The sequence below is a fragment of the Polypterus senegalus genome, chromosome 10, assembly GCF_016835505.1.
Source record: "Polypterus senegalus isolate Bchr_013 chromosome 10, ASM1683550v1, whole genome shotgun sequence".
In the NCBI taxonomy this organism is placed as follows: Eukaryota; Metazoa; Chordata; class Cladistia; order Polypteriformes; family Polypteridae; genus Polypterus; species Polypterus senegalus.
The window spans coordinates 132,561,035-132,579,870 of record NC_053163.1 but is presented as its reverse complement, the minus strand read 5'-3'; the positions used below and the strand labels follow the sequence as shown (position 1 = coordinate 132,579,870).

At 40.1% G+C, this 18,836-nt stretch overlaps 1 protein-coding gene across 2 annotated transcripts in view; it reads left to right on the top strand.

The window, feature by feature from the left end:
• Window positions 1-18,836, top strand: part of mef2b (myocyte enhancer factor 2b) — a 61,477-nt gene continuing 42,641 nt past the window's right edge. For both annotated transcript variants that reach the window (XM_039766690.1, XM_039766689.1), the window contains exon 1: window positions 1-49. The gene's annotated coding sequence lies outside the window, so the exon portion shown is untranslated. The remainder of the gene's footprint in view (window positions 50-18,836) is intronic.

Here is an 18,836-nt window from a genome sequence, read left to right as displayed (position 1 = left end):
GTGAACACGGAGAACCAGCTGAACAGGACCACCCAGGGCACAGTCACAGGTAAGTGATCGAGTCGGGAGTTGGGCACCTGCACGGGCATCAGATATAATGTTTTCTTTATGTATTGTTTAATTTAAATGAAAATTCATCCGAGCTACAGAAGAACAGTGAAGACCAGCAGTCTGAAGCAGTCAGTCGAGATGGAACCGTACAGCCTACTCTACACTTACTTTAAAAATTAATTTCTGTTCAACAGTAAAACATAGAAACTAAATATTTAATATTATTTATATTGTTTAGTGGTTAATTTTAAAAAAGATCTGTTATGATTCTTTTTAATTACTGTTCCCAGTACAGAGTCACTGGAAGCTGCAGCCTATTTCGACAGCTTCCCGCACAAGTCCTGATCCAAAGTGCGTGTGTAGTGATATCACGCATGAATAATCTGGCCGTCTAGTTTATAACTGCAGGGCACTGTTTTGTAGTTACAGTTTCTTGCACATTGTAAAAGCTGTTCATCACCACCACGATTTCAAAACAGACTTTTTTTTTCTTTTTTAATTTACGAAAATGCATCTGCATGCAAGTGTGCATAACGTAGTACGTTTTAGGCATTTCCGCTCTGATCTTTATCTTTAGCTGTATAAAATGTAAGTATTTTATATCAATCATATAGAAAACAATGAAGGATTGAACTTTAAAAATGATTTAACTTTTGAACATAAGTTTATTGCGGAGAAAAACTAAACAAGTTTTCTTTTTAAAGTAATTTTCATAAGTAAGGGTTTTGGGAGAAGGTGGTGACAAGCAAATGACAATTTTAAGATATTTACTGTAAGTTTGTCTCAAGGCACGTGCTGTGGTGTTGCTTTTGTGACTTAGTGAAAAATCCAATGGGTTCTTGATTTTAAAAGGAGCCTCACTGTATACAATCACCCAGTCTACATTTTCTGGACCTGTTAGTGTCCTGCTAAGTAAGCTACAATATATTGAAGGTTATTTTATTATGTCTACATATCAGGAATATTTTCAAAGCACAAACGAGCCAACTTCATATGTAAAGAACCCTCCCGAGTTTTTTTTTTTTTTTCCCCAATGAAGCAATGGAGTTACGATAACGCAACCCAGTAAAGTCCCATTACAGAACCGGGATTGGTAAGTAAGCATGGACATCACCTTACAATTTAGCTGACAGACTTAGAACAACTTGTGTTTCTGCAGACACCCGTAAATGTAATAATAAGACTTCACATGCATCTGTAAAGAGTGACTTAAAAAAAAACATCAGCATGCGATTAAGGAGCTACCTTTCCTAACGAATTCTCACCCATTGCAGCGCTCATGTGCACAGCTGTCGACATCATTGGCAGCATGCATGAGGAAAAACACGCGTTACCAAGCAGGGGTCCCTCTCAAGAATCCCAGGAGTGCGCCGGGAGCTCGATGTCAGCTCAGAAGTGAATTGGCCATTTTAAGAGATAATTTGGGGAATATTTGGAAGAATTTCACTTCTCAGGAAATCATTTTTGTTTATCTGAATTTAAGTATTATTTTTTTTTACAGAAACACGTTTCTTCCGCTCATACTTCTTTAAAGCTGTAAAAGATAAGGCTCAATTATAGGTACGCGTACATTATTATTATTATTATTATAATTAAAATTATAGTAATTGCAAATTTCCAAAAAGCATGTTGTAACCGATACCATAAATATTGTGTTATAAGTTACGATGTCATGATCAATTATTTAAAGTCTACATAATGAACGAGGCTGCACATTGTAAAATCAGTTCCTTTACTAAAATAGCAGCACGTTACATATATATTAACATTTTTGGTGAAACATGCGCATTACTGTTTAAGTGGCTTTAATCGGATATATATATATATAATCACCTGCGGCCACAGAAGTCCCATAGGAAGGGCCATGTAACCTGACGCCAAGACCAGGGGACAGTGAGTGCTTCAAGCCACGGACCTGGCACTTTTCGTGGTTATTCGTTTTAAATGGTATTTTGTTGATGACTTTTGCACCGATCACACGCTTTACATTCTCCGGAGTTCCCGTTTGCTTTTTAAAGCGTGATTGTGCGCTCACTGTGAACGGTGATTCTTGTACTGTATAAGTGTGTTTTATTGATTGTTTATTAATTAGTTGCTTGGCCTGTCAGTGGAGTCCGTCTGAAGTTTTAAGACGACCTACATTTTTTAAAATAACGGTTCTTCAATTGAACTTTGATGGGTTTTCAAAGAACATTTCATTCCGGGAAGGGTTTTTTTTTGCATGTGTAGTTATTTCTTTGGGCTGTGAACAAAACTGAAGCCTTTAATGACTAGTAGGCTACCTAGCAGGGTTCAGCAGATGAAGAAAACCTGAAATGTGATTGTGTTCAGCCGGAGACCTTTCAAAATCAGGAGCCATGCAGGTTATTAACAGATCTGTTATAATCAGTCTATGGCTGTTTGCAGAACATGCTGCAGATCTGAATAAGAAAAGGTTCGTGTGGATGGTTCTTTTGGGAACCATTAGCATCGCTCGTAAGAACCACTCAGAAACCCTGTGCGCGATAACCCTGATGCGTTATCAGTTTACTAGAAATGATCATTTATTTCAAGCATGTAACACACTAATCGGTAAACCTATTTCTGTTTTATACAGCGCCATTATTAGCGGAAATGAGTGGCGCTCATTTTTCAAATCTCATAATAGATTTCAGTAATTCACACTTATCAGGAAATCGTGGCAAGCATTTCGGTCTGTAAATCCAACGTTTGCTACAAACCGAAACCCCCGGCGAGCTAACCGCAGCTCCAGCCTTTTGCCCACCAGGACTGCTGAGTTCCTCTACAGATCAGGGACGCCTGCTCCAAATTAAAACGGATCGATCAAGTGCACTCTTACAGCATGGGGATGAGCTGCTATATTTATTTATGTTCCCGCGAGGTGTATGGCATTAAAACCTCCACCATTTCATTTTCTGATTAATTTGGGAGCCACAAGGCATGTACCAAATCCTGGACGGAGCGTTGATGAATTCACGTTTTATTACGACAGTCCCCCATCTTCGATTAAACAGCAACGCTGTCGGCTCATTTCCACACTAACTCACTGGATTAATTCCATTACAGTTTTCGATAAGCTCGTCCAAAGCATTGCTAAGATTTATTTGAGTTTCGGCATTTCAAAAGCAGAGTTCGTAACGCACGTTTACGGGCCCGTGCAATCACAGAAATAAAATGTGCTGTCCAACGTATAGCGCTTAAAACGCGTAATGTTCCTACATTTAAATGGAAAGTCACTCGTATGTATTGCAGAAATTCGAACCTTAAACAAACGACACTCCGTAAGACACTTTGACATTTTAATTTAAGAATGTCGTCGGTCTGCTTTGAATTCACTCTTTCCTGTGTGCCTTTTAATGCATAATATATGGCCGGCCATGTTCTCCTTCTGCTGTTTCTGTTGCACTGTCCTGGTCAGCAGGGTTCTTGAAGGTAGCTATGAGTTCAAGGCGCGAACAAGTCCAAAACTCACAGACGTCGTTTTTTTTATAAATACTGAATTGTTAATGGCATTTTACTGAGTTGTGTGGTTCCCCACAGCTCTATTGCTTTCATTCTGTGAAGTGTTGTTTGCATGTGACATCAGTTCCTTGAGCGTTTACTAATATGTGGACAAAACAGAAATTCTTAATGTTTAGTAGACTACCTAACAGGATACTGAGAGATCAAACTTGAATTTAGTCAGTGTGATTGTTTGAGGCAAGAGTGTCTTTAAAGTCACAAGCCTTTGGCATTTCACAGATCTTTGATCATCTCTTCTTAGCTATCTTTGAAATCTGTTACCGCTCTAAATAAATAAGGACAATCTTTCTGAAACCTTCATGGGGGTGGTCCTTTTGGAGACCAAACATGGCTCCCCTGTGGTACCATTCTGAAGAAACACTTTGGCACCTTTATTTTTATGAGTGTAGGGAGAACAAGCAAACTTCATTCAAAGATGGACCACACCACATACCAAAAACAGTTCCAGGAAGCTCAAGGGCAGATGTGGTTACCAAAAACCTAAAGTGATCTTATGAACTTAGTACTCCAGTGAGGGGTGAAATTGTATGCTGAAGTAACCCATCACCATTTTCACTGCCAAGTATCACCTGTGAGATAGAGAGTGTGGGTGACGGGCTGTTAAGCAGGGAGTAATGGCATAGCAGTTAAGCCATGATGGGGTGAGCTGAAATCCCACTACTGACACTGCATGGCTATGAGCAGGTAACTTCACCTGTCTGTTCTCTAATTAAAAATACAAAAGAATGTAACCAACCGTATGTCAAATGGATAGCATCAGTCAAATAAGTAAAATGTAACTGTAAGTAAATGGGGTAAGGCAGAGGTGAAATGGTGGCTCGGTACACCCGTCTAAATGAGTTTAACCACTTGGGGCAAATACAGTTGAGGAAAGAAGCAACAATGCCTGCTCGCCTTGGCCTAATTGTTGGCCAATGAGTCATTTGTCTAGTCTATCACTATTTATTTTTATTTACCACATGCTGTATATAAGTATGATTATATTTATGTTTGCTCTGATTTTAACCCAAGTACAATTTATAATCTGCTCCAACAACCTATGAAATAGAAACAATGTCAGTGGTGTGAGACAGTAAAGTCATTTAGCACTACTTGTCAAAAATGTTCAATGGACTATTTCTAGACTAGCAAGCCATTTCTAGTTTCACAACATTAACAGGTTCCTTTTCATTTCTGTTAAAACAACAAAAAAAGAAAGTTTATATATAGCTCTAAAGCAGAAGCATAAAAATAGCCAAAATAGCCAAAGGACATCTTCCACCGAGGCAGAAGAGTCTGCACTGGCAGCCTCCCACATCCTTCACTGTGGTGAGTGCCTACAAATTGAAGAACATCAAGAACATTACTGGCTTTATACTCTACTATTGCATTAGTGTCCATTGGAAAGAACTGCTCTGGGCTATGTGTTGTCAAAGGTGGAAACTGAACACCTTGTGGTGTATGCACAAGCCAAAATCTTCTGTCAGCTACCTGCCATCATCCCAGCAATATGGCAGTACTGCGTATCTGAAAGTGATTCATCCTGGGAGAGGCTCAGTCATGGCACTCCACTACAAAAATGCGAGCAACTCAGCTGTCCAGTTTGTGGTAGTAGATGACTATATTTTGGATGACCAGTGAATTTTTATTTGTGTTGGAAAGCATCTATCTATCTATCTATCTATCTATCTATCTATCTATCTATCTATCTATCTATCTATCTATCTATCTACAGTGGTGTGAAAAACTATTTGCCCCTTCCTGACACATTTAACCATTAGTCAAATATAACACAAGTAAACACAAAATGCAGTTTTTAAATGATGGTTTTTATTATTTAGGGAGAAAAAAAAATCCAAACCTACATGGCCCTGTGTGAAAAAGTAATTGCCCCCTTGTTAAAAAATAACCTAACTGTGGTGTATCACACCTGAGTTCAATTTCCGTAGCCACCCCAGGCCTGATTACTGCCACACCTGTTTCAATCAAGAAATCACTTAAATAGGAGCTGCCTGACACAGAGAAGTAGACCAAAAGCACCTCAAAAGCTAGACATCATGCCAAGATCCAAAGAAATTCAGGAACAAATGAGAACAGAAGTAATTGAGATCTATCAGTCTGGTAAAGGTTATAAAGCCATTTCTAAAGCTTTGGGACTCCAGCGAACCACAATGAGAGCCATTATCCACAAATGGCAAAAACATGGAACAGTGGTGAACCTTCCCAGGAGTGGCCGGCCGACCAAAATTACCCCAAGAGCGCAGAGATGACTCATCCGAGAGGTCACAAAAGACCCCAGGACAACGTCTAAAGAACTGCAGGCCTCACTTGCCTCAATTAAGGTCAGTGTTCACGACTCCACCATAAGAAAGAGACTGGGCAAAAACGGCCTGCATGGCAGATTTCCAAGACACAAACCACTGTTAAGCAAAAAGAACATTAGGGCTCGTCTCATTTTTGCTAAGAAACATCTCAATGATTGCCAAGACTTTTGGGAAAATACCTTGTGGACTGATGAGACAAAAGTTGAACTTTTTGGAAGGCAAATGTCCCGTTACATCTGGCATAAAAGGAACACAGCATTTCAGAAAAAGAACATCATACCAACAGTAAAATATGGTGGTGGTAGTGTGATGGTCTGGGGTTGTTTTGCTGCTTCAGGACCTGGAAGGCTTGCTGTGATAGATGGAACCATGAATTCTAATGTCTACCAAAAAATCCTGAAGGAGAATGTCCGGCCATCTGTTCGTCAACTCAAGCTGAAGCGATCTTGGGTGCTGCAACAGGACAATGACCCAAAACACACCAGCAAATCCACCTCTGAATGGCTGAAGAAAAACAAAATGAAGACTTTGGAGTGGCCTAGTCAAAGTCCTGACCTGAATCCAATTGAGATGCTATGGCAGGACCTTAAAAAGGCGGTTCATGCTAGAAAACCCTCAAATAAAGCTGAATTACAACATTTCTGCAAAGATGAGTGGGCCAAAATTCCTCCAGAGCGCTGTAAAAGACTCATTGCAAGTTATCGCAAACGCTTGATTGCAGTTATTGCTGCTAAGGGTGGCTCAACCAGTTATTAGGTTCAGGGGGCAATTACTTTTTCACACAGGGCCATGTAGGTTTGGATTTTTTTTCTCCCTAAATAATAAAACCCATCATTTAAAAACTGCATTTTGTGTTTACTTGTGTTATATTTGACTAATGGTTAAATGTGTTTGATGATCAGAAACATTTTGTGTGACAAACATGCAAAAGAATAAGAAATCAGGAAGGGGGCAAATAGTTTTTCACACCACTGTATATAGTGCCCTTCTTATCTATCTATCTATCTATCTATCTATCTATCTATCTATCTATCTATCTATCTATCTATCTATCTATCTATCTATCATTATATAGTTCCTTTCCTATCTATCTATCTAGTCACTGGTGGTGGGTGGATTCAGCACATAATGATTAATTTTAGGCTATGATGTCAATGTGTAAAGACAGTATCATCCCACACTAAAACCAAACAAAAAAAAAGAAGAGAAACAATTAGAAATAATAATGCTGAATCAAAATGGGTGGTGTTGTGGCCTTCTGAGGGTAACTGAGAGGAGCTCAAGCCAAGCTACCAAGTAATGTCTGTGAGTGTGCAGGCTGTCGAGGTGGATGCGTTTTAGTGCCTTTATCTGTGTCTTCGCTCCTACATTTTCCTCATGTGCCATTGAGCCGATGAGTATTGTCTCCACTATGGCACGTGTGCTTCAGTTCATTAAGATACCAAATTACTTTCCCATGCTGCTCACGCACTCAAAAGTCCCAAAGGTGGCAGAGATTACATCAGGAGGTGATAGGCACAGGTAAAATGCAGCAGGCATAAGCTGTCATTGCGTAGAAGTTGCAAACAAACAAACACAACATTATATTCTTCAACCCACTCCATCCAATGCTTGGTTGCAGGGGACCGGAGTCTTCCCTAGTAGCCATGGGTGCATAGCTGGACCAGCGTTGGACAGGACCCTCAGTCCATCACAAGGCCCACTCATGTTTATGTCCATTTGCTAGTCAGAATGTTCAGTTAACCTAACTTGCACATCTTTTAGATGCAGTAGGAAAACTCAAAAGGAAATGCAAGCATCGCACAGACTGTGACCAGGCACAGGATTTGAACCTAGGACACTGAATCTGTGTGGGTGGTAACCACTAAACCACCATGCCACCCTACAAGCAAATGTTATTTCATATGGCACCTTTCTAAGGTGAACTGCCTAACCTATTCTGGACATTTTACATGCTTATTACATGCATTTACAGCTGGAGCCGTAGCAACCTTAAACACAATCCTATAAAGTGAGTATGGAAGATCAAGTAGAGACTACTGAAGAGCCCCTCTTAAAATATTCAGGGCACTGTGAGGCATGATGGGATATGTGAATGATGTGGCCAGGTGAGGAGCTTTGAGCTAGTCAGCCAGTGCAGACGCACGACCCGTATTGCATGCAGAAGGTCATTCCACAGATTAGCAGAGTTTTTTCTTGCTGTGGAGAGTTAGATTCAGAGCAGCCAAGTCTGTAACAGTGACTTCAGTGGAGGGAGATTCATAGAGTGTGTTGTGCTTACGATAATGGCCTATGGAGATTCAGATTTGGAGTAGTTCAATGGAATGAGTTTATTTGTGAGAATCCATTGGTGATGGGCCATGTCATGACCTAGGTACAGACTAGCCATAAGACACAGAGTAGCCATATTTGCAATGGAAACTATTCAGGAGGTCAGTGATAGAGTTCTTGTGTTTGGTTGAATGCCCATATGGCAAGACATTCGCAAACTAGCCCTTCTCATTATGGTGACAATGGGCTCAGTCCAAACACACAGGAAATCTTTAGTGATGATACATTTCTGGAGGGTCAGTTAGGAAAGCTGGATCAATTTCTATGACCGCCTGATATGTTGTCGCTGAATAGCCATACTCCTAAAGGAGACATTGCAACAGATTAACAAGAAAATAACCATTTCTTTTATAGTGACCATTCAGGTACTTAGATCATTAGAAGTCAGAAACATTTGGTTGCAACAAGAACATAGGGACACAGTTAGCAACCTGTTATGGGCAGATTTTGCACAAATATTAGAATGTTATTCTTCATGCAAAGAATTATGGACACATGGAGTAAATTACCAAGCAGTGTGTTGGAGAGTAGGACTGTAAAGACCTTCAGATCTCGACTTGATGTTATTTTCGATGGATGAGCTTGTTGGGCTGAAAGGCCTATCCTCGTCACAATTGTTTTAATGTATCCATCTGAAGGCCCAATCACAGAATGCTTGTTCGCAGGAGTGGACTTGTGTCTGGTCAGACACAACATAGCCATGTTTGTTATTGTTAAAAGGTTACTTAAAACAGACGTGTTTGAAAAAAAGAGCAAGTGCAGGGTCAGTCACAGAGTAGCTGTGTTTGTATCAGTTCACTGGGCAAATGCAGCTTAGTCAGATTTGTTATTTTGTCCAACTGGACAATCTGACTTTGTGAAGACAGTCAGCGTTTGTGTCCATCTGGAGGGCAAAATCAAAGAGTAGCCATATTTACAACAGAGTCCCTATGGAGAGTTAGGCATAATGTTGTGATGTTTGTGATGGTAACCATGCAAAACAAATATCAGACAGCACAGAGTCATTGTAAGAATGGCTGAGACATTGGCAGAATAACGTTGATCAGGAGGGCCATTGACAGACTACATATTTACAACAGTGACGCTGTAGGTAGTCAGACACAGCATAGCCATGTTAATTGACAGTTGTTATGTGGACAATTGGATATTGAAAAGTTAATGATGATGATGACCATCTTGAAAGTCATAAAAAGTGATCAAGTTTAGAGTTAGACAGTTGCATTTCTTATAATAATCATACAGAATGTTTAATTCAGGGACTCCATGGAGCACTTTCTTGTAATTGTGGCCCTGCAAAGACAATTCATGAGATTACTTCTTCTGTAATGATAACCACGTGAATGGTAAGAAGGTTTACGTAAAGTGTAGGTATTGTGCTCGGATGAATGCTTTTCCAGCTCTTGTCAGTCGTACGTTAGCCTGCTTGGCACGTAGTGCATGTTTTCCTTCTCATAACACACATTTTTAAAATGGCAGGTGACAAGAAGGGTATCATCTTTAAAAAAAGTCACTGGCCCCAGTGCTGTTGCCAACTTTAGACCAGTGAGGTTCCAAAAAGACATTTATGAATGTTACATCACACAAGTGGCATCACTGCTGGGCCCCAGAGGTGGCAAAGGTAATGCACTTGTGACTCTGTAAAGAAAGGAAATAAAGGCATGCAGCAGTCATTGTACCTGCTAATCTTGCAGCTGTCTTGTTCAGATCAACTGAGTCCACTGCTGCCATTAAGGTGGACATCACAAAGTAGTGGCCAGGTGGACACTCATGTCATGGTAATGCAGAAGTGGGAGCTGTTTTTCTGAAAACAGCATGGTTCCTTTCCCCCTAGAGAAGTGCCAGTAATTAGGAGTCGTGGCCCCCATGGGCCCCTGTAAATCTCGGCTTGGAGGAGGTCGATGCTGTTAGTTGGGCACAGTCTGTTTATGCCAGTACTTTTCCACTGAGTACCTCCAGGGGCTTGTCCCCTGGTCTCTTTCTGAAGGAAGCGATGGTCCATGGAGAGCAGCCTGGGAGGGGGTGATGAGAAGAGTGCAATGATTGCATGAGGTGGTGTGCAGCAGACTGCCCAGATCAATCATCTCGAAACAGCAGCTGCCACGTTGCCACCACATTTGAGGATATGAAAGCTTTGCTGAAGCTCAAGAGAGAGGGGGGCATCTGAGGGGGCATTCCTGAACAGCTGTTCAGGAACACATTGCAGGGGAGTGGGCAGGGTGATTTGACTTGGCGGGCAACTCAGAGAAACTGAGTAATAATAATAATCCATCCATCCATCCCTTATCCAACCCGCTATATCCTAACTACAGGGTCATGGGGGTCCGCTGGAGCCAATCCCAGCCAACACAGGGCACAAGGTAAGAAACAAACCCTGGGCAGGGCGCCAGCTCACCGCAATAATAGTAATAATAATAACAATAATAATAATAATAATACTTGGGGGTGAAGAGCTATGGCGGCAAATGACAGTAGATGGCATGAGACAGATGCCAATCACACTTCAGTTGAATTGGGTCCTAACGGAACTCCCTTCCAGAACAAACTGAGAGGTTTTGGCTAAAGGAGAGAAGGTGTCCGGGATGAAATGAGAGTTAGTGGGTGAGCTTAGACTGAAGAATCTTGTTTTAGTTACACCTTCTAGGCAGTGTGTTATGCTTGAGCCAGGGTTACATCCCTGGTTCAAGTATGGTTTTTGTTCATTTAATGTGCAAATACAATTTTGCTTATTGTGTTATTGATTACGTCAGGGGCAGATCTACCAACAGGGCTTTATTTTTTTCCAACCCCCCTCACTTGATTAAATAATCGAGTATCTGTGGGCCTGTGAAGTGACTAAGAGGGAAGGCCCCTCCCATTGGTAAAGCGATCAAGCGTAGCACCATAATCAAAAGTGAGAAATATCACTCTACATTAAACAACCTGGTGTATGCACACTGCATTGTTAAAAGCATAATCAACTCTCTGCTAAGTAGTTAAGTTAGGGTCTTAATCCGGCCTTGGATTATGTTTTATTTTATATGTATTATGCTAATTATTTTTGTAGTAGCTTTTATTGTTACCTGCCCTGTCTCCTACATGTAGAGCCTAAGGAGGCAGGGCCACCAACGATACAGGTGGGTTAATGGTCTCAGCATGTATTTAAGGAGAAGTCTCAGTTCACAGGGCAGTTTTTCAGCTGTACTGTTTTTTACTTTTGTATTTGGTTTGTGATTCTTGTGATTTTTTGGATTTCCTGGATTTTGACCCCTGAATTCATTAAAGGATAAGTTGGATATTTTTCAAGTCTAAGTTATTTCCTCACAAACATGTATTTGCCATGCGAAACTGTATTCCAGAGCTAAGCATTTTCTGTAAATTGCCAGTTCTACCCTTTTAGAATCTAACATGTGGCCCAGAGCACCACCAGAATATTAAAGCCTAAGAACTGACTGAATATGTTCTCTTTGAAACATGTTTGTGACAACAAAAGGGACATGGAAATAATCTTTTAATTGCAAATTCCTGGTACTATTTTTCTGGAGGTAAAGATACGTTGTCTATTCGCTTGTGTGATACCAGTAGTCTTCCTTGGAGGAGCTCTCACGTTATGTGAGAGCTCGATTTGGCACAAACAGTTAACTGTGGTTGTGTCTTTCCAGAGGAAACCACGCCCAGGAGGTGAAAGGTTGTTGCAGAAGGAGAGAAATGCTGAGCTAGAGGTCTTCTTTTAAAATGGCAGAATCCCATAGTATTGCTGGTGTTTTTGGTTTGAAAATGACACATATAAGCTATTTTACAATGTGTATGTAACTTTCCTGGTTTGAAAAATTGACATATTTGGTGAGTTTTTAGGCTTTTGTTTTCCAGGAGACCTGATAAGCTTCCATTATAAAATGCCAGGAATGGCTATGTGTTTTTTTTTAAATACAGTATATAGAAAATGCTTACCTTTACAACACAATTTCACATGGTAAATGCATATATTGTATGATTGAGCAGAAATGACTTTGACCTGAAAAATACCAAACTTATCCTTTAAGGTACTTTTTTTTTGTTACTATACTGACTTGCAAGAGACCATAAAAATAAATTAAAATGACCAGGAGAATCAAACGTTAAAGAATGGGCTAAAGGTCAAAACTGGGAGACAAGAAAACAATTGGAAAAAGCAGGAAGGACAAAATGAGGATTTTTTTTTTCATGCAATTTTATCTGTCAAGGTGACCTTTTATATTGTCACTAAAATGATGTCACAAACAAGTGAGAGAATTCTGGGAAGGGTCTCCATGGAGACACCCAAATTTAAAATGAAATGGTGTCACGATAACAAGTGATTTAATAATGAACTTTTTTAAAATGCATTCTACAAAAAATTAAATGCCAATTTTGAACTGCTTGAGGCTCTCAGCCTTACAATCCATGTATCGATTGTCAGAAACTGCACACAAATTTACACAAAAATGCATAAAAGTTATGATTTATTTTATTTGTTTGCTTTTAGGTTTTTGCCTTTAAGGCAAAGCCTATTTTTTCTCAATTTTTGTACTCTCTTTTCATGTTCTATTTTTGAATTCTTTTTGAATTACCTTTAAAGAAAAGTTGTTTGAGTTGTCTTGGACAAGGTTTTTATTGGATTCCTATTCCTCTTCTTTTATTTTTCTTTTTGCTTTTTTATAAGCCTTGGTCCCATTTTTGGGCCTGTGCAGGCCAGCAGCCAGCCTTTTGAGTTTGGGTCTAGGCCACTAGGGGTGAAGCCTATTCAGGGAGCTCACACCTGTGAAGAGGGCAAGTCTGGCCATTTGTTGGGTTTTTTGGGGCCTTCATTTCTTTTTGTGGCAGGATCATATAATACAGTGGAAGATTTGGTTGTCATGATTTGCATTTTGTATTTCATTTTTTGAAATGGTTACTTGGTCTGTATAAAGAATCTAGTCATTATGTTTATTCTTTGTTTCAATATGGTCTTAACAATATTAATAATTAAATGCATTCTTCCATGGTTCAGTCTTGTTTTTCTAAAGGGCATTGCCTTTTGAGACCTTTCTGTTTGCTGTTGGTAGGTAAGGCAGTAGGTGTAAAGGCCACTGTCATACCATTTCGAAGATTGTGGATATAACTTTAAAAACTTGCCTGATTTTCTTTGACATTAATATCTGAATTTTGGTCCAAAACGTTTTCAGCATTTTGACTGTGTCTTCTGGTGTACTGGTTTTTCATTCTCTTGTTATGCCGCTTAACTGTGATTTTGGTGCCTCATTCTGAGCTTGTCTTTTTGATTCTTGTTCTGTTTTAGACATTGGCCAGTTTATCTTACCAGCTCTCGTCTCATGGTTCCATTCTCATTTGACACTGCTACTATTAAGTGCGGTCATTACTTTGAGATATTTAATGAGTGACAGAAAGAGAGAGAGAAGCTGTCTGAACTGGAGCTAGGATTAAGGACAAAACATGAGCAAGTGACACAAGATGGAAGTTAACGCAATTTGTCTCAGAGCGAACACTAGTTAGAATGTATCTAGACTGGGAGATGAGTGGGCCTAAGAACAAAATGGGGTCAGTGGCTGAGCTGGGAGGTAAGGATACTTGGGAGAAACTGAGAAACAATGACTAAACTGAAAGGTAAAGAGGTCTAGGAACAAACTGAAAGTCAGTATCCTAAGAAAGAAGTTGGAAGGACTTGTCTCAAAGAATACCCATTAAGTGAGATAGGCCTAGAAATAAAACTGAGAGTCCTTGCATTGGCCAAATTGATAGGAGAACAGATTTAACTCAAGAAAGTCTGGCAAACATTGACTAAACAAAGAGGTAAGGGGTTACAGAAATAAACTGGTCATCAGTAATCCAAAGCAGAATCTCTAGAGGTTTATCTTGCACAGTAACTGTTAGGAACGTGTCTGAAATTGGCAAAAACACACAATGGGAGGTAGCAGCTGAATTGGGAAGCAAAGGGATTTAATTCATAAAAGAAACTGAGGAACACCAATTTGACTCAGAAGTGAAGGGATCTTGGGAAAACGGAAAGTCAGTAGCCTGAGAAAAGAGCCCGAATGTAGGAAACTGGTGTGTGCCTCACTGGAGGATGAGTAAACTTATCTCAGAGACCAATTGGGAGACAAAGGCTGAAAAAGGGGTTAAAGGAAAGTAAGGACAAACTGGATATTGATGACTCCAGTCAAAATCTAATGGGACTTGTCTAAGAGAGAAACAGAGGGACATTAACTTGTTTGGAAAGTGAAGGGATCTATAAACTCCAAGCATCAGTAGTTGCCACTGAAACATAATATTCTTACTCCAGTTCAGTTTTGCAGAGGGCCAGAGGCCATGCCAGCAGCATGAATACATAGTAGGAATCAATCTTGGACAAGAAGCCCGTCTATCACAGATCCACTCATATGCCCACCCACAATGGGGCTTATTTAAGGCTTCTAATTAAACTAGCTTCAACGTCTTTAAATATATGAGAGGAAAGTCAGAATATCTAGATGAGGAAAACTCACAAAGGTGTGGGGAAAATTGAGCACTCAGACAATGACCCTGAAACTATGAAGTAGTACCACTAACCAAAGTGTGACCATGCTGCCCTCTAAACCACAAGTTATTGCAAAACAGTTAGACTGTGCCTGAATTGCAAGGTGTAGAAACCTGAGATACAAAGAAAAAAATAGGAGTTCTAAAACAAGGATGATGAAATGGATAGATTTTGTCTTAACTGGGAGATGAGAAAGGTCTGGGCACAAATTGACGGTCAGCAAGGGGTAATGGGATTTGGCTTAAAAAGAGACCAAAGGCACTGAGTAGGAGTCATTAGTTGAAGTCTGCAATAAGGGCATTTGACTCTGGGGCATATAGTGAGGTCACTGATGAAGTAGTAAAGTGATGCATCATGATTCAATCCTAACCTTTTACTGGGAAATAGAAGGACCTTGTTTGGAGTAACATACAAGGTCAGTGGATGAAAGGAATATTGAGGGGATTTCCTTCAGGGACTCAATTGAGTTAATGTTTGTACAAGAATCTCTGGCTGTCCCATCACTTCTAAATTTGGAGGCAGTGACTGAGCAGAAAATACTAACAGAGACAATGAATCATCTGCTAGGTCTTCACTATAAGAAATAGAGAATGTCCACATCTGAGTTGACAATAAGAATTGATGAAAGGAAGTCAGTGCCCTTAAATTAGAAATTAATTAACCTGACTAAGAGAGAAACTGTAAGGTGTTTGCAAAGCTTCAGGGTGAAATCAAGAGTAATTATCTTAATTGTGAGGTGAGGGGACTTGATTTTTGGGACATACAGGAGGATCAGTGCCTAAAGAGAGAAGTGAGGAGACTTTGTCTCTGAAATACACAGTGGATGAGCTTGATTTGGAGAAACTGTGAGGCATTACTGAAACTTGGTGGACGAGAGGCCTTCCTTCAAGATGAAATTGTGTGTCAATATCTAAACTGTGTGATGAGAGGTTTCGCCTCTAGGAGAAAGAGGGCATCAGTAGTTGACATGTGAGTTAAGAGGAATTGACCTTCCATCATACTGGTAGTTGGTATCTGAACAGGAACGTATGATGACTTTCCTTAAGGACAGCCATGGAGTTAATGGCTAAAGGAATAGTTTGAAGATAGAGACTCTACTAGGATATGTAATGGCTTGACTAGGGGTAACCATGGAGTTCACAAATTAAACTTTCACCTAAGGCTGTATTCATTTCCTCTTATCTCAGCACATCTTCCTGGTCTACCTACTTACTTTAATTCATGATTATCACCACACACGATCCTGTATTGGATTAACTGGACATGACAATGGATGGATGTTTCTCATAGGGACAGGTCTTAATTTAAGTCAGATTGCTAATTTGACCAGGTTCTGTATCTCATGTCCTTATGTCCTCTGGTGATGCACATTTTAATCTCAAAACCTTCACATTTCCACAGACTGAAATCATAGCTTGCAATTTCTCTTGTATCTGTGGAAGCCCAAATAAAGTTTTCAAAAGTCAGACAGAATGTTGACAGTCAGCACCCAACTTAGTATGCTAGTCTATAAAAACTCTCTAGACATATTTTGATATTCCCAAATTGTATGTGCCACTTCTTCTCCACCCTTCTCAATCCCCAGCTTTCCTGGGACAGTCTAAAATTGAAATATTTCTAACCAGACGAGCTGAAAAAGCTTTTTGAGGATTTTCATTCCCTCCCTAGATAAACACTCATGTCCCAGGGGGCCACTTGACACGCACACTCTTACGTATCGTTTTCTTCCTCACTGCAGCCATTGCCATGAAAGTACGACACCTCCCCCATCAAAGTTAATGTAAGCCCCCCTCCTGGGATCCATGAAATTTCCTCATTTTGAATAGGTGACACCGACTGATTTGGTCTGCTGGCTTTTGGTCAGGGGTTCAGGGTAGCACTTTATAAGGACATAATGATGTCATGCCTGGCATGTCTGAGTGGCATGCGTTGGTGGACAGTGTTTCCAGGATCGTGGGAACAGTGGCATCATGTTTGCTGTGAAACTGGAAGGGAATTGCCAGGTCTAAAGATAGAACTCATCCACATGTGTATCCGTTTTGGGGTAAATGCTCTCAGGCTTGCTTTATTTTATTTATTTTTTTTGCTACATTTAATATCAAGTTCAGCAGACCTGGTGAGGCAATGCACTCTGTAAAGGTGCAGACTTTGAATGGATAGGGGGCACGTTTCTTTGTCATTAGGGGTGCGATAATACTTAGTGGCCACATGCCACTCATTATACACCACTGCCGCGGCATTCATGCATATTGAAGGACTTATCAGAAAATTCTGCCCTGCATTGTTAGGTCACTACTGTCTGCATCAGGGCAACAGCCTGCCCATTTCTGGGAGACTAAGTAAAGATGCCAACCCCACTCAAAATTAATTGAATAAGGTGACTTGACAGTGTTTAGTTGTGTTGGCAAAGTGGATCATTCCAGTCCAAACAGGTTTAGAACTGAGTGAGTGTGCCTGAAATGGATGGCTGTCTTCATAGAGTTCCCACATGCAAATTTTTAAAGTAACAGAGTTATAGTGACATATGGACATTCCTTGAGACTGACAGACAGACAGACTTGTAAACATATAAATACAAACACACAATATTCACACATGCATTTATGCTAATGTATTCATATTCATAAGCAATTAAGAAGTCTATATGCATTTAACATTGATGTACACATGTTCACGTTTGTTCATAAGAGATGCACCAGTTTCTCTGCACACATACAACATACACACTAGTACGCAATGCTTGCTCAAGCACACCTCTGTACACTCACAGGTATTCACTCAAATATTCACAAGCTGAACATGTACATATGCACATACACATACGTGTATAACATTACAAGACTCACAACAGCACCATAGGCGCACATTAATGCACACTTGTTTTTTTAGATTAGATTAGATTAGATTAGATTAGATTAGATTAGATATGCTTTATTTATTCCAACAGGGACATTCAAGTGCATGCTGCAGCAAAACATAAAAACATAAAATACACAGATATCAACACAAAGTACTACATAAGACAATAGAATAAAAGCATACAATACAATAAATATTATGCTAAAATTGCTAAATTGACATTTTTAGTATTTTCCCATGGCAGCATGCTGAAAATATCTCCAGAGGTACTTCTTATTGCACCATGGAGAACAGAACCTTTGGCTCAAAGTACTCCAAAAAAGAATTTTTCATGACAGCATCCAATTTTGCCACCATTCTCTTTTCCACAACAGCCTCCTGAGTGCCCAGAGTTAGTCCTCTGATGTAGCTGGCTATTCCTGATACGTTTGTTTCAAGTATTTTGCATCATCTGAACTCAATTTGCTTCCCCAGAAGACCACCATGTAGCACAACAACGGACTAGTAAAACACTTTCACCTGCTTTCTGCTCAGAGTCTCATCAAGACAAATAGTCTACACTGGCCCTTCTTATACAGAATCACTGAGTTATCAGACCAGTTCAATTTGTTGTTCAGATGGACTCCCGGGTTCTTGTAGCTCTGAACCATCTCCACCTCTTCCCTCTGGATGCTGACTGGCCTTAGAGGGTCCTTAACGTGGCAGAAGTCCACCGCCAACTCTTCAATCTTTCTGATGTCCAGCTGCAGAGGTTTTTCCTGTACCACACGATAAAGTCCTCCACCAGCATACTATACTCCAACGTGTCTATGAGTACAACCTGTAATAAAGGAGTTATCTATGAACGTCTGTGGCAAGAGCTGGTATTATACTGGAAGTCTCTTGTGTAGAAAGTAGACAGGACAGTTTCTGAGGTGCCCCAATGTTACATACACACCATCATTTCTGACACACAGCCCTTAAGCCTCACTGTTCATAAAATATGCATAAAACTTTCACATACACAAGCAAACATTCAATGTTCATACATATAGTAAGTGTGATACCCGCAGGCGTACAAAGACTAAAAATACACAGATGAAATATGGCTACACACACAGCCTTCCATCACTAAAAGGCATTCCTAAATCAGTTGAATTGGTGTTACACAGTAAGTAGTCATGCATAATTTTAGCAATAATAGAAACCTTGCTAAATCCAAGAGATGGTGATGAGTATAACATAGACCGTTAAACATTATTTCACAGAAATGAGCAAACATG